The 11077-nt window shown below is 43.7% G+C and overlaps 1 long non-coding RNA gene across 1 annotated transcript in view; it reads right to left on the reverse strand.

Moving 5' to 3' along the window:
* Positions 1-11077, reverse strand: part of LOC109306111 — a 17103-nt gene that overhangs the window by 5447 nt on the left and 579 nt on the right. The window lies entirely within an intron of this gene.

The raw sequence follows: 11077 nt of genomic DNA on the forward strand, positions 1-11077 counted from the left end.
GTGGGACTGTGCACCTCCTGAATTAAGTGGAGGTCCTGTATCTCAGCCAGGAACCTCCTGGAATGGTCTGACCTGACTGACTGTTCATCCCAGCAGATGTCCGGGTAATATAAATCACCCATGACAACTACATCCCTTGCCTTAAGTGCCTTTGCAAGCCGGCCAAAAAATTCCTTTGTCCAGCTCCTCCCCTTGGTTGGGGGGGTTTGTAGTAGACCCCCACCATTAGATCCCTCCCCCATGGCCCCCTTTTATCTTGACCCAGAGCATTGTCGCTTGCCCCTCTGACCCCATTTTTCTGGCAGAGGATGTGTATTGCTTCTTGACATAGAGTGCCACACCCCCGCCTTTCCTTCCTTCTCTATCCCACCTGTAAAGCCTTTAGCCCCTAATGCTAACTGCCCAGTTGTGGGATGAATTCCACCACGTTTCTGTAAGCCCTATTATGTCTGGGTCTAAACTGGCTATTCTGAGGGCAAGTTCCTCCTGTTTATTTCCCATACTACGAGCATTGGTATATAGGCATTTAAGGCCCTGCCTAGCTGTGTGTGCCACCCCCCAATTTGGGAGACTGTCTGGACCCCCGTTTCTTACCTGGGCACTCCTTGTATTTGTCACCTGTCTTGCTCAGATGGTATCTCCTAGTCTTCCTGTGGCCCCCTCACCCGGCGATGCTAGTTTAAAGCTCTCCGTATGAGATCAGCCAACCTGAAAGAGAAGATATGCTTGCCTTTAGGAGTTCTCCTTGTCTTTGATAATTTTTTCAAAAAATTCTTATGTTGCATGCAACTGTTACAGGAAAAATGCACATATGCTGAAGAACACAAATTTGTTCGATTTGTCCACAAGGTTAAATTGCAATGTTTCCATTTCTAATAAAATGCAGTTCAGTGTAATTTAATGCAGACACCCAGAAAAGATCAGGTTTATTATTTAAGCCATCTTAAGAAAATCTGGAGTTCTTCATTCTGTCTTTCTAACAATTTTAGATGAAGCCCTAGACAACGTCTTAGAATTCATTCTAAAAAGCAAAATTGAATAGCAGTTTCCAGCACCCTTGGAAAGAAAGCTAAAAACAAATTCAGAATACTCTAAAAAATTGTTGTCAAGCTAAGCTGGTGAGTGGGAGGGAGAGGAGAAGGAGAAGGACAATTCACTATTTTTAAGAGTCCTATGACAGCAGGTGCTCTGCTACCACTAGCAGGTCCAAAAAATGTTGGATACCATTTGTATCTGATCTCTTGTGTGTGTTCAGAAGAGTCTGGAGTAGATGTGAATTAAAAAAAGAAGACACCCAAAATATACACATTCATGCTTTCACACACACAACCAGGCTTGTACTTCCTTTCATAAATGCACCCGCTGTGGGTTTATTTTTTGTAATGATGCTATTTTTCTGCCATTTCCTACGTAGCCTTGAAAAGGTATTGTGCTGAATACATTTCAAAGTGCTAGCAAATACACAAGTAATCCAAATATAATGGTTTATTTTAATTAAATATTCAGAGTTACTTATGAAGATGCATTTTCAACTGAAAATGTAGAGCTAGGTCAACTGAAAATGTAGGGCTAGATCACTCTTCAGTCTGCATAGTACCTTCAAATAGTCTTTAGTTAAAATATTAATGATGTTACCTTTTATACTCACTTTGAACAGCTGTAATTGACTACTTCCCTGGTAATATAATCAGGTCCTTGCTGTAAAAGTTAACTTTATAATGATCTGATCTCTATTAGGGCTGTGCAAAGCTTTGGTTGGTGATTTGATTCAGAGGAGATTTGGCTCAATTTGGTAGCCGAATCTCCTAATCCAAAATGAATCGGAAGATCAATACAGACATCCAAATTGATTTGAAGCCTCTGAATCAACTTGGAAAAGATTCAAAGAAAGATTTGGAGATTGAGGCACTCCCTGCTTGCTGCCACGGGGAGCTGGACATGGACTGTATGCCAGTAAGTAGGGGGTGGGAAGGAAGTAAAGGAGAGAGGAGGGGATCTTGGGGGGATCCCCACCAGGCCCCATTCCCTGCCAGTTTCCCCAGCACCCCCAGCACCCCTGAACCCCACCCACTCTTCCAGATCCATCAATGGCTGCCCCAACTGACCTCCGCATCCCTGCACTTAAAAAAAGTCCCTATGCTCACTGTCTCCTATAGCTTCTGTTGGGGCCTCTGGGGGCTCATGGTAGAGTCCCCCCATGCAGCATGGAGCAGTGGGGTACAGCTGGGATTACCCCCCTGACCCCTTCCCTGGCATGGCAGGAACTGGTGAGTGCAGGGCTTTTATTTGTTTATTTAAAGTACTATGATGCTGGGGCTGGGCAGGGCAGCCATTGATGGGGATGGGAGAGCAGACAGGGGATGGGGCCTGTTTGATTCGGAGAGTCATCCAATTTGACAGTAGCTGAATCTCTGAATAAGATTCGGCTGAATTGATTTGGGACAGTGATTTGAATCACCGCATCAGATCACTGTCCCCCGAATTGACCAAATCCAAAGTGAATACAGGCCACTTCACACAGGCCTAATCTCTATGTGTGTATCTAGGATCTAGTCTGTATGAAGACAATGACATCTAAACTCTGCATATCTAGACATTTTAAGATCAGGGAAGACAATTACCACCTAGTCTGATCTAATCCATGAAGTAGTAGACTATAAGACTTCGCTGTTTTAATTGTTTAAATATGATTGGTTCTCCTGAACAAAAGTATCTTGCATCATACTTTTTATTAAAATATTCCAGTTATGGACAGTACACCTTCACAAGTTGTTAAGTTGTTCTAAAGTTTAAATGTGCAGATTTCTAACAAATATGGGTTTATATTTCTAATCTAAAGTGTTGTAGTGCAGGTTCCCACCATTAGGAAATTAGCACTTAACACGAATAGAATATGAAGGAACATATGGCTAAAAATGCTGTCATATTTATACTTTATTTTTCATGAGACAAAATGGGGAACACTTTCCAGTTTCATAAGCACTGTATTTCATAGGGAAACACTCCTGTCAATGTGATTATATATGCCTTGTGATTATATATGCCTTGTGATTATATATGCCTTGGCACAGAACTCATATTCCCTGAAGGAACAAACTTGTTTGATATAAGCTTTGTTGCCTTTGAATATTTGTCAAATTACTTATTATTTGAGCTTACTTCTTACCTGAAAAAGCTATACTTTAGTCTCCACTCCTGAAAGCACAGTAAGTACATTTATGATTATCTAAAAACAAAACAGAGTTATAAATGCAGTATAGGGAAAAATATACTTTCCTGCCAATAGAAGAATCTGAACCATCTATCATTAATTTAACCTTGAAAATGTTCTGAAAAGCTAGGCTTACCTACATTTTTATCCCAGCTGCAATCACTTGCAGTTCTTCTTCAGCACTGTGATCCATAAAGAGCCTTTATTCACATAGTATAATAAAAAACAGACTACCTTGGTAAAATTGGAAATTACAGAATGATGATTTGATGGATTCAACTGCTGAATCATTAATATACTTCAAGTACAATACTGCTAAGAAGGATAACATTTTTGTAATTACAGCTTATTTCAAAAGCAGCGCAGGTTCTCTTTCTAGATTCTACTAGCTGATAATTTCAAATACTCTCCCTGATGTACAGTGCAAGTGACAAAAAGTTAGTGCTGAAGCAAAAGTTAGATATTTAGGGCAGAATTTTATTTCCCCTACTGAATGATCAAAGTGCAGATTAAGACAGATTCTGAGTTACCTGACTAGAGTGTAAGAGTAATTCTATCACCATCTCTGGGCAGATAAATGCTACTGTTATAGGAATTGAGAGACATTCACACAATGCATGATGATCATATTCCTATGATGGGGGCACTTACATGCCCCAAGGGTGGATAATAGAACCACTTCTACATTTTAGCTGGGTAATTAATTTCAAGTTGTACTCTGGTTATATACTGGAGAAATTTGGAGAAATTTGTATTATGAACAATAGTTAACTACTCAAGACAGAGGCTGAGTCCAGAAGAACTTGAAGGTAAAGAATGTGCACCATGATTAAAGAGAAGCAGACAAATGAGGACTCATATCTGACAATGATAGACTAGAGAGGAAGGTGTCAGGAAAGATAATATAGCAGCTTAGATTCTTTTTTAAAGGTGAAGACAGAGGGAATATGAATTAATGGAAAAGGATGCACAGGGGAGATATTTATACTGCTATGGGTGTATGACAGTTATCTTGGTAGCTGCATTTTGAGGGGCCAAATGGCACATGCATTTGGCTGAAAGGGAAAGAAAAGGAGAGAGAGATCAGGGACCAGACTAAGTTGAACACCAAGTACAGAGAAGTGTTTTAACTGAAAAAAAAAATAGCATGCCTAGAATGTAGAGCAAAGGTGACTGTGAGGGAGAAGCCAAAGTAGGTCTCCAGATTATTTTCCTGATTGACAGGAAAGGTTTAGTTCAAGTAACTGACAAGACAACCAATGGAAATTGTCAAACAAGTTACAACATGAGCCATAAAGCTGATAGGTATACAGTTGTCAAGATAAAAAATGAAGTTGGGGCAATGAATACAAGAGGAAAAGGAGAAACCAGTGAAAGTGGACAGGGAATGGACAATATTAAATTTTAGGTTGAGATTGTAGCAAAAAGGAAAAGTATCCAAAGAGTCTATAAAGAGATAGTGAACTGAACCAGCAACTGAATCTAAGCCAAAAATAGCTTAAAGGAGGAGAGGCAGGAACTCGTAGATATAGATGGGCTGAAGGGATGGCAGTGCATTTTTCAGCAAAACTTTCTTTCTCTCCATTTTAGAAACGCAATGTGATTGTGTTTGTTAAAAAAGTGAATAGGTTTATATATTTAATGATCTACAACAACAATATATATTTTCTCTTCAACTTACATTTTTATTGCTTCCACAGCTCCTAAATGTATTGATCTCTATAGGTCTCCTCTAATAGTGGATAATATTGAATAAGTTGGACTCCTGGGTGGATATATATTCATAGATTCATAGATACAGGGTCAGAAGGGACCTAAGTAAGTCAAGTCTGAGCCCTTGCCCTGGGCAGGAGAGAATACTGGGCTCATATGACTCCAGTTAGGTAATTGTCAAGCCTCCTCTTAAAGACCCCCAAGGTAGGAGCCAGCACAACTTTCCTTGGAAGTTGGTTCCAGATCCTAACCTCCCTGACTGTGAAATAGTGTCTTCTAATGTCCAGCCTGAACCTACTCTCAAACTGTTTCTGGCCGTTATTCCTTGTTACTCTTGGAGGTGCTTGGGTGAACAGAGTCTCTCCCATTCCCCTCTGGTCCCACCTGGTCCTCCCTGGTAAGTTTGTAGACAGCCACCAGGTCCCCTCTCAGCCTTCTCTTGTGAAGGCTGAACAGGTTCAGGTCCCATAGCCTCTCCTCATAGGGTCTGCCCTGCTGTCCCCAGATCATACGAGTGGCCCTCCTCTGGACCATTTTGATGCTGGCCACATCTCTCCTAAAGTGTGGTGCCCAGAACTGGATGTAGTACTTCAATTGTGGCCTGACCAGTGTCCCATAGAAGGGGAGGATCATCTCCTTGACCCTGCTGAGATGTATCTGTGGATGCATGACAAGGTGTGGTTGGCCTTACTGATCGCATCCTCCCATGTTCATTTTGGAATTGATAATGATTCCAAGATCTCTTTCTGCCACTGTGCTTTCAAGAAGGGAGTTCCGCAGGATATAGGTATGCTACTGGTTCTTACTGCAAAAGTGCAGTACCTTGTACTTGTCAGTGTTAAATCCCATCTTATTGTCATTTGCCCACCCCTGTAACCTGTCCAGGTCCAGCTATATCCTGTCCCTCCCTTCTAGCATTCCCACCTTGCCCCAAATCTTGGTGTTGTCAGTGAATTTGAATGGGGTGCTTTTCACCCTCTCATCCAAGTCACTAATACAGAGATTAAACAGTGTAGGCCCAAGGACCAAGCCCTGGGGGACCCCACTGCCCACTTCCCGCCAGGTTGAATATGTCCCATCCACCACCACTCTCTAGGTGCGGCCCCTCAACCAATTTGTGACCCATCTGACTGTGTAGGCAACAATTCCACAGCCACCTAGTTTTTTAATGAGAATGGGGTGGGAGAGATTGTCTCCTTAAAGAATGGGGTGGGAAAGGCCTTCCTAAAGTCCAGAAAGACTACATCCACTGCGGCACCTGCATCCAATGATTTTATAACCTGATCATAGAAGGCAATCAGGTTGGTCTGGCAGGACCTGCCCCTAATGAACCCATGTGGTTGCCGGAGCATCGTCCCCCCTGCTGATCCTTCTCAGATGTGTTCCTGGATAATCTTCTGAAAGAGCTTCCCCAGGATCAAAGTAAGACTAGTGGGTCTATAGTTGTCTGGGTCCTCCCTCCTCCCTTTTTTGAAAATGGAGACCACACTGGCCTTCCTCCAGTCATCTGGCACCTGGGCAGAGCACCATGAGTAAAGCCATGTCAGGGGGCCCTCGATAACCCCTGCCAATTCCCTCATCTCCTTTGGGTGGAGAGCATCTGGACCTGATAATTTGAACACATCCAACCCCTCCAGGAGTTCCCAAACTCAGTCCTCCCTGACCCTAGGCCTGGCAGAGTCTCTCCTGAGCCCATCCTGAATCTCAGTGGGGGAGTCCTGGTCCCTGCATTAAAAAAATGGAGGCAAATAAATTGTTAAAAAGGTCTGCCTTTTCCTGTGGTGTACCACCAGATTGCCAAATGTATTCTGCAGGGGCCCCATGTTACCTGGTGCTTTCTTCATACTCCCTATGTATTTAAAAAAGGGGGTTTTGTTGTCCTTGATGCTAGCCCTAGTTATGTATCTGATTAACTTTCCTAACAGCCCCCCTACAAGTCCAAGCAATGGAGGTACTCCTCTTTAGTGATAGTTCCTCCCTTCCACTGCGTGTATGCCTCTTTGTTGGCTTTCAAGTGTTCCTGAATGCCTTTGGTGATCCAGGGGGACTTTTGAGCACTCTTGCCTCCTTTGATTCTCATTGGGACTGTCGTCCCTTGGGCGTCTTTGGGATTGTCTCCTTAAGGAATGACCACTCATCTTGGACACACAGTTCCCCAATCCTCCAGGACCCTGATGCCTCTCCTACCAATCTTCTCAACTTGATGAAGTTGGCCCTCTTTAAGTCAAGTGCTACTGCCTTGCTGCAGGCCCTTGACACCCTTCACTGTATGGTGAATTCCAGTAGGTGATGATCACTGTCACCCAGGTGGTCTAGAACCTGGAGTCCCCTCACCAGGTCATCGCCTGTGGCCAGAACCAGGTCCAGGAGGGCATTCCCCCTGGTAGGACTGTGCACTTCCTGGGTTAAGTGGAGGTCCTGTATCTCACCAAGGAACTTTTGTTCCCATCTGACATGGTCTGACGTGGCTGACTGCTCCTCCCAGAAGATGTCTGGGTAATTTAGATCACCCATGATGACTAAATCCCTTGCCTTAAGTGCCTTCGCAAGCTGACCCAAGAATTTACGGATGAGCTGTTCCCCTTGGTTGGGTGGTCTGTAGTAGACCCCCATCATCAAGTCCCTTTCCCCATGACCCCCCCTGTATTCTGACCCAGAGCACTTCAGCCTGCCCCTATAATTTCCTGTCATCTATATTTAAGCTTTATTTCCATATAAAGAATATTTTTCCTGCAAATAAAGGAAATATACTTCAGGAAATTTTGCAAAACTGGTTGTATTCTTCTTGGGTACAAAATATTTCAACTGAATATAAATCTTCCTTCATTAATAATGAAGTCTTGTGAAAAGTACTGGACAGATTTGGATGCCTGAAAAAATGTATAAACGTCCTGAGGCTTCTCCACTACCAAGTAATTGGGACTGTTCTTGTAGCAGATGGAGACAGACTGATTTGTGATCCAGACTGGGGCCAAGTAAGGATGCATCATTACTCCAATTCTGTTCTTTATCTTTTTGACCATTATCCTTTTCATATTAAGGACCGCCCTGCTGCCAGAATTTGCACTGAATAACAAATGGATGGAGGACTTTTCAGTCTGGGATGTTTTTGCTCAAAGACCCAAGTATTCAAAATAAACTTGTCCTTCAATATGCTGAAGATCATGCCATACTTCTGCCATGCTGGATCCCTCCACAGAAGCCTACCAACCTGTGGGCCTTTCTCTCAACATTGAGAAGACTAAAGTGCTCTATAAACCTGCTCCGTCCTCTTCCAATATGATCCTCCTTCTCAAATTACAATCCAGAAAAATATTCGGAAGTAGTTGAGTACTTCTCTTACCTCAGTAAACACCTCTCTCAGACAGTATACATTGACCAGGAGATCTAGCACAGGATCCAGTGCACAATTATCTTCTTTGGCAAATTGTTTTGGCTTGTTTTAATTGATTGTGATCTCCAGAAAGACGCTAAGACTCAGGTCTACAACACTGTCATCATTCCCACTCTACTCTATAGATGTGAAATGTGGGTGATCTACTGTTGTCATCTCAAGACCTTGGAGATGTATCACTAAATTGTTACAAATTTCAGAAGGGGTGTGGAGAGAAAGATACTTTTTAAAAGTTTATCATACAAGTATTAAAAACAAATGCTGAAATAAAAATGTAGGAGGAAGGGATTAAAACCTCATTGGTGACAAAAAAGGTCATGTTATTGGGCACTAACCCTCTCCCACCTTTATAGCATCACACATGTAGGACCAGGTGTCCATCTTCTACTTTGCAAAGTGCCCTTTGATGGCCCAGGATGACACACAGTGGTCCACATTTTGTTGCAAGTTTAAGGGTCTAAATTCAAATGTCACATGTGCCAACACCAAGAAGCAGAAGTATAGGAGAGAGTCACCAAAGCTCATCCCTGTGAACTGTCTTCTGAAGCTTTTCAGTCACCATCTTAGCTTGGCCTAGCAGAAAACTGGGCAGGCAGATCACGGTCTTCTTGGCCACTCAGTATAGGATAGAGAAGATGTACACAGTCTCAGACAAGTTCAAGCCCAGCATTCCAAAGAGGGCATCAGAAAACAGCTGCAACAGAGGGCAGTCCAGGAAAATGTGGAAGATTCTCCTCCGCTCCCCCCTCACAGAAAGGGCAGACCACTGGGTGTAAATGGTGGACAAAATGCCCTTGGCCAAGACCCAGTGAGAACTGCCAATGAAAGTTGCTAGTTCTCTTGGTAATGGGTAGCTTGCATAGGGTGTGTCAGACCAGATGAGTTTGCTTTAGTGTTGCTGCCATTAAGCACTGCCTCCATGACATGTCAGGGTGAGCAGTAAGAACACAGGAATGATGCGCTTTGACTGTCCGGCAGATCCCACCATTGTTCTCACTGAGCATGGGGAGAGACAACCGAGTGCTGGGGGATCTGTCTAGCAAGCTGGCATTGGGGAGAGCTTGTGAACAAAGGTGGTTTTCTAACCCAGGAAGCACATCCATAGGGAGGGCAGCTTTTGCTTCATCCAAGAGGCATGAAGCAAAACAGTGTAGGGCCAGCTGATTGATCAGGATTTTGGCTGAGAGTGAGGCAGACTGAATTGAGTCAAAGAGATAAGTCAGTTTGTTGATGTGTGACCAGGCCAGGGAGGAAATTTTGTTTCCAGACGTAAGTCTCAGTGCCTTCTTCTGCAAGGCTAAGCCATGGACCAGGGGCTCCTGCAGCATCGCTGGAAGATGCAGGTACCTTCCCTGGGTCTCAGTCAAAGATAGGCTCATCAGGCTTGGGTGGGGCTATGGTGGAAGGGCATCCTAGCCAAGGTAACTGGGATCCAATGGGAGAAGTTCCCAATCAAGGTTGAGGTCCCCCATCCAACTCAGGAAAGCCATTGCCAGGGGATGGATTTACAAGCAAAATCAGGTGTTGAAGGGCTTGCAAACAGAAGACAGACATCCTGCTTTCTAGGTAGATTAGGCACTGAATTTCCTTCACTGATGGGCAGGAAAAAGGCAGGCCACTGAAGCAAGTGGTGCCCATCCCAGAAGACATCCACACAAAGCTTCGGCAGCCTTTTGAGCAGGGTCATTGGCAAGTCCAAGGTGATGTACCTGTGCTAGAGGAGCAGCTGCCAGGTTGTTGATGACCAGGACTTAGCTACAGTAGGAGAGCTAGGGCACACCAGCACCACTGCAATTGTTGTGACTCAACCGCCTCACTGAGGGAGTCCCAGTTCTTGGCTAGATAAGCTGGTAGGTCTAGGAAAAGGTCCAGGGGTTTGAAGCCACTGTGCCACCAGGACAGGCCTTCAGTAAAGTCTGGGGGCTAAGCATAGGCCAGGTGCCTAGAAGAAATGTGTCACCTTTTGCCCAACTGACACTGCTGAGAAGGCATGCTTTTAGGCTTTCTGGCAGTTGAGCAGGGCCTGGATGTTGCTGTCACTGCTCACAAAAACAGTCACATCATTAGCATATTCTGCCACCTTAACTGGGGAAGACAGGGCAGTAGTTGGGGCTGCAGCTGATGAGAGTGCTAGGCATTTCAGAGAGAAGGCAGTACTGCCAGATGCCCCTGCATGCTGGGAATGGAGCACATAACTCCATTTAACTTCAGGAGATGTGGAGAGACAGACAGCCTGAGACATTTTGTTTAGTTTACTTTTAAAACCTTTATTATTAAAACATTAAAAACAAAAAGGTGAAAGTGCAAATGTATGTGGCTGTCCAAAGGGCTGAGTGCAAGACACTTGCAAACAACAATAACACCGTATCAACTAAAACCATATCACCATACCCACTCCTGCTATATCCTATACAGAACCTAGCTGTCTATCTTCCACTGCAGAGCACTGTGAAGTGCTCCCTCAATGGCCAAATGAAAAACAAATTGATCCACATTTTGTTGCAAAATGAAGTGTCCAGACTCAAATGTGGCACATTCCCAGCCCAAAGAACTGAAGATTTGAAGGGCATCATAAGCAGGGACCCTGGTTTTCTCTGAATTGGACCCCCACCCCAATTTTCGAATTAACCCTGGCCCCAGATCCACATATTTCCATGATTAAAATGAAATACCTCTCTCTCTCTCTCTCTCTATATATATATACAGTTTAAGTGTGTATATAGTTTAAATAAATAAATAAATAAATATATAAATAAATA

This window comes from Crocodylus porosus, unplaced genomic scaffold, assembly GCF_001723895.1.
Source record: "Crocodylus porosus isolate Cpor-Errol unplaced genomic scaffold, CroPor_comp1, whole genome shotgun sequence".
Lineage (NCBI taxonomy): Eukaryota > Metazoa > Chordata > Crocodylia > Crocodylidae > Crocodylus > Crocodylus porosus.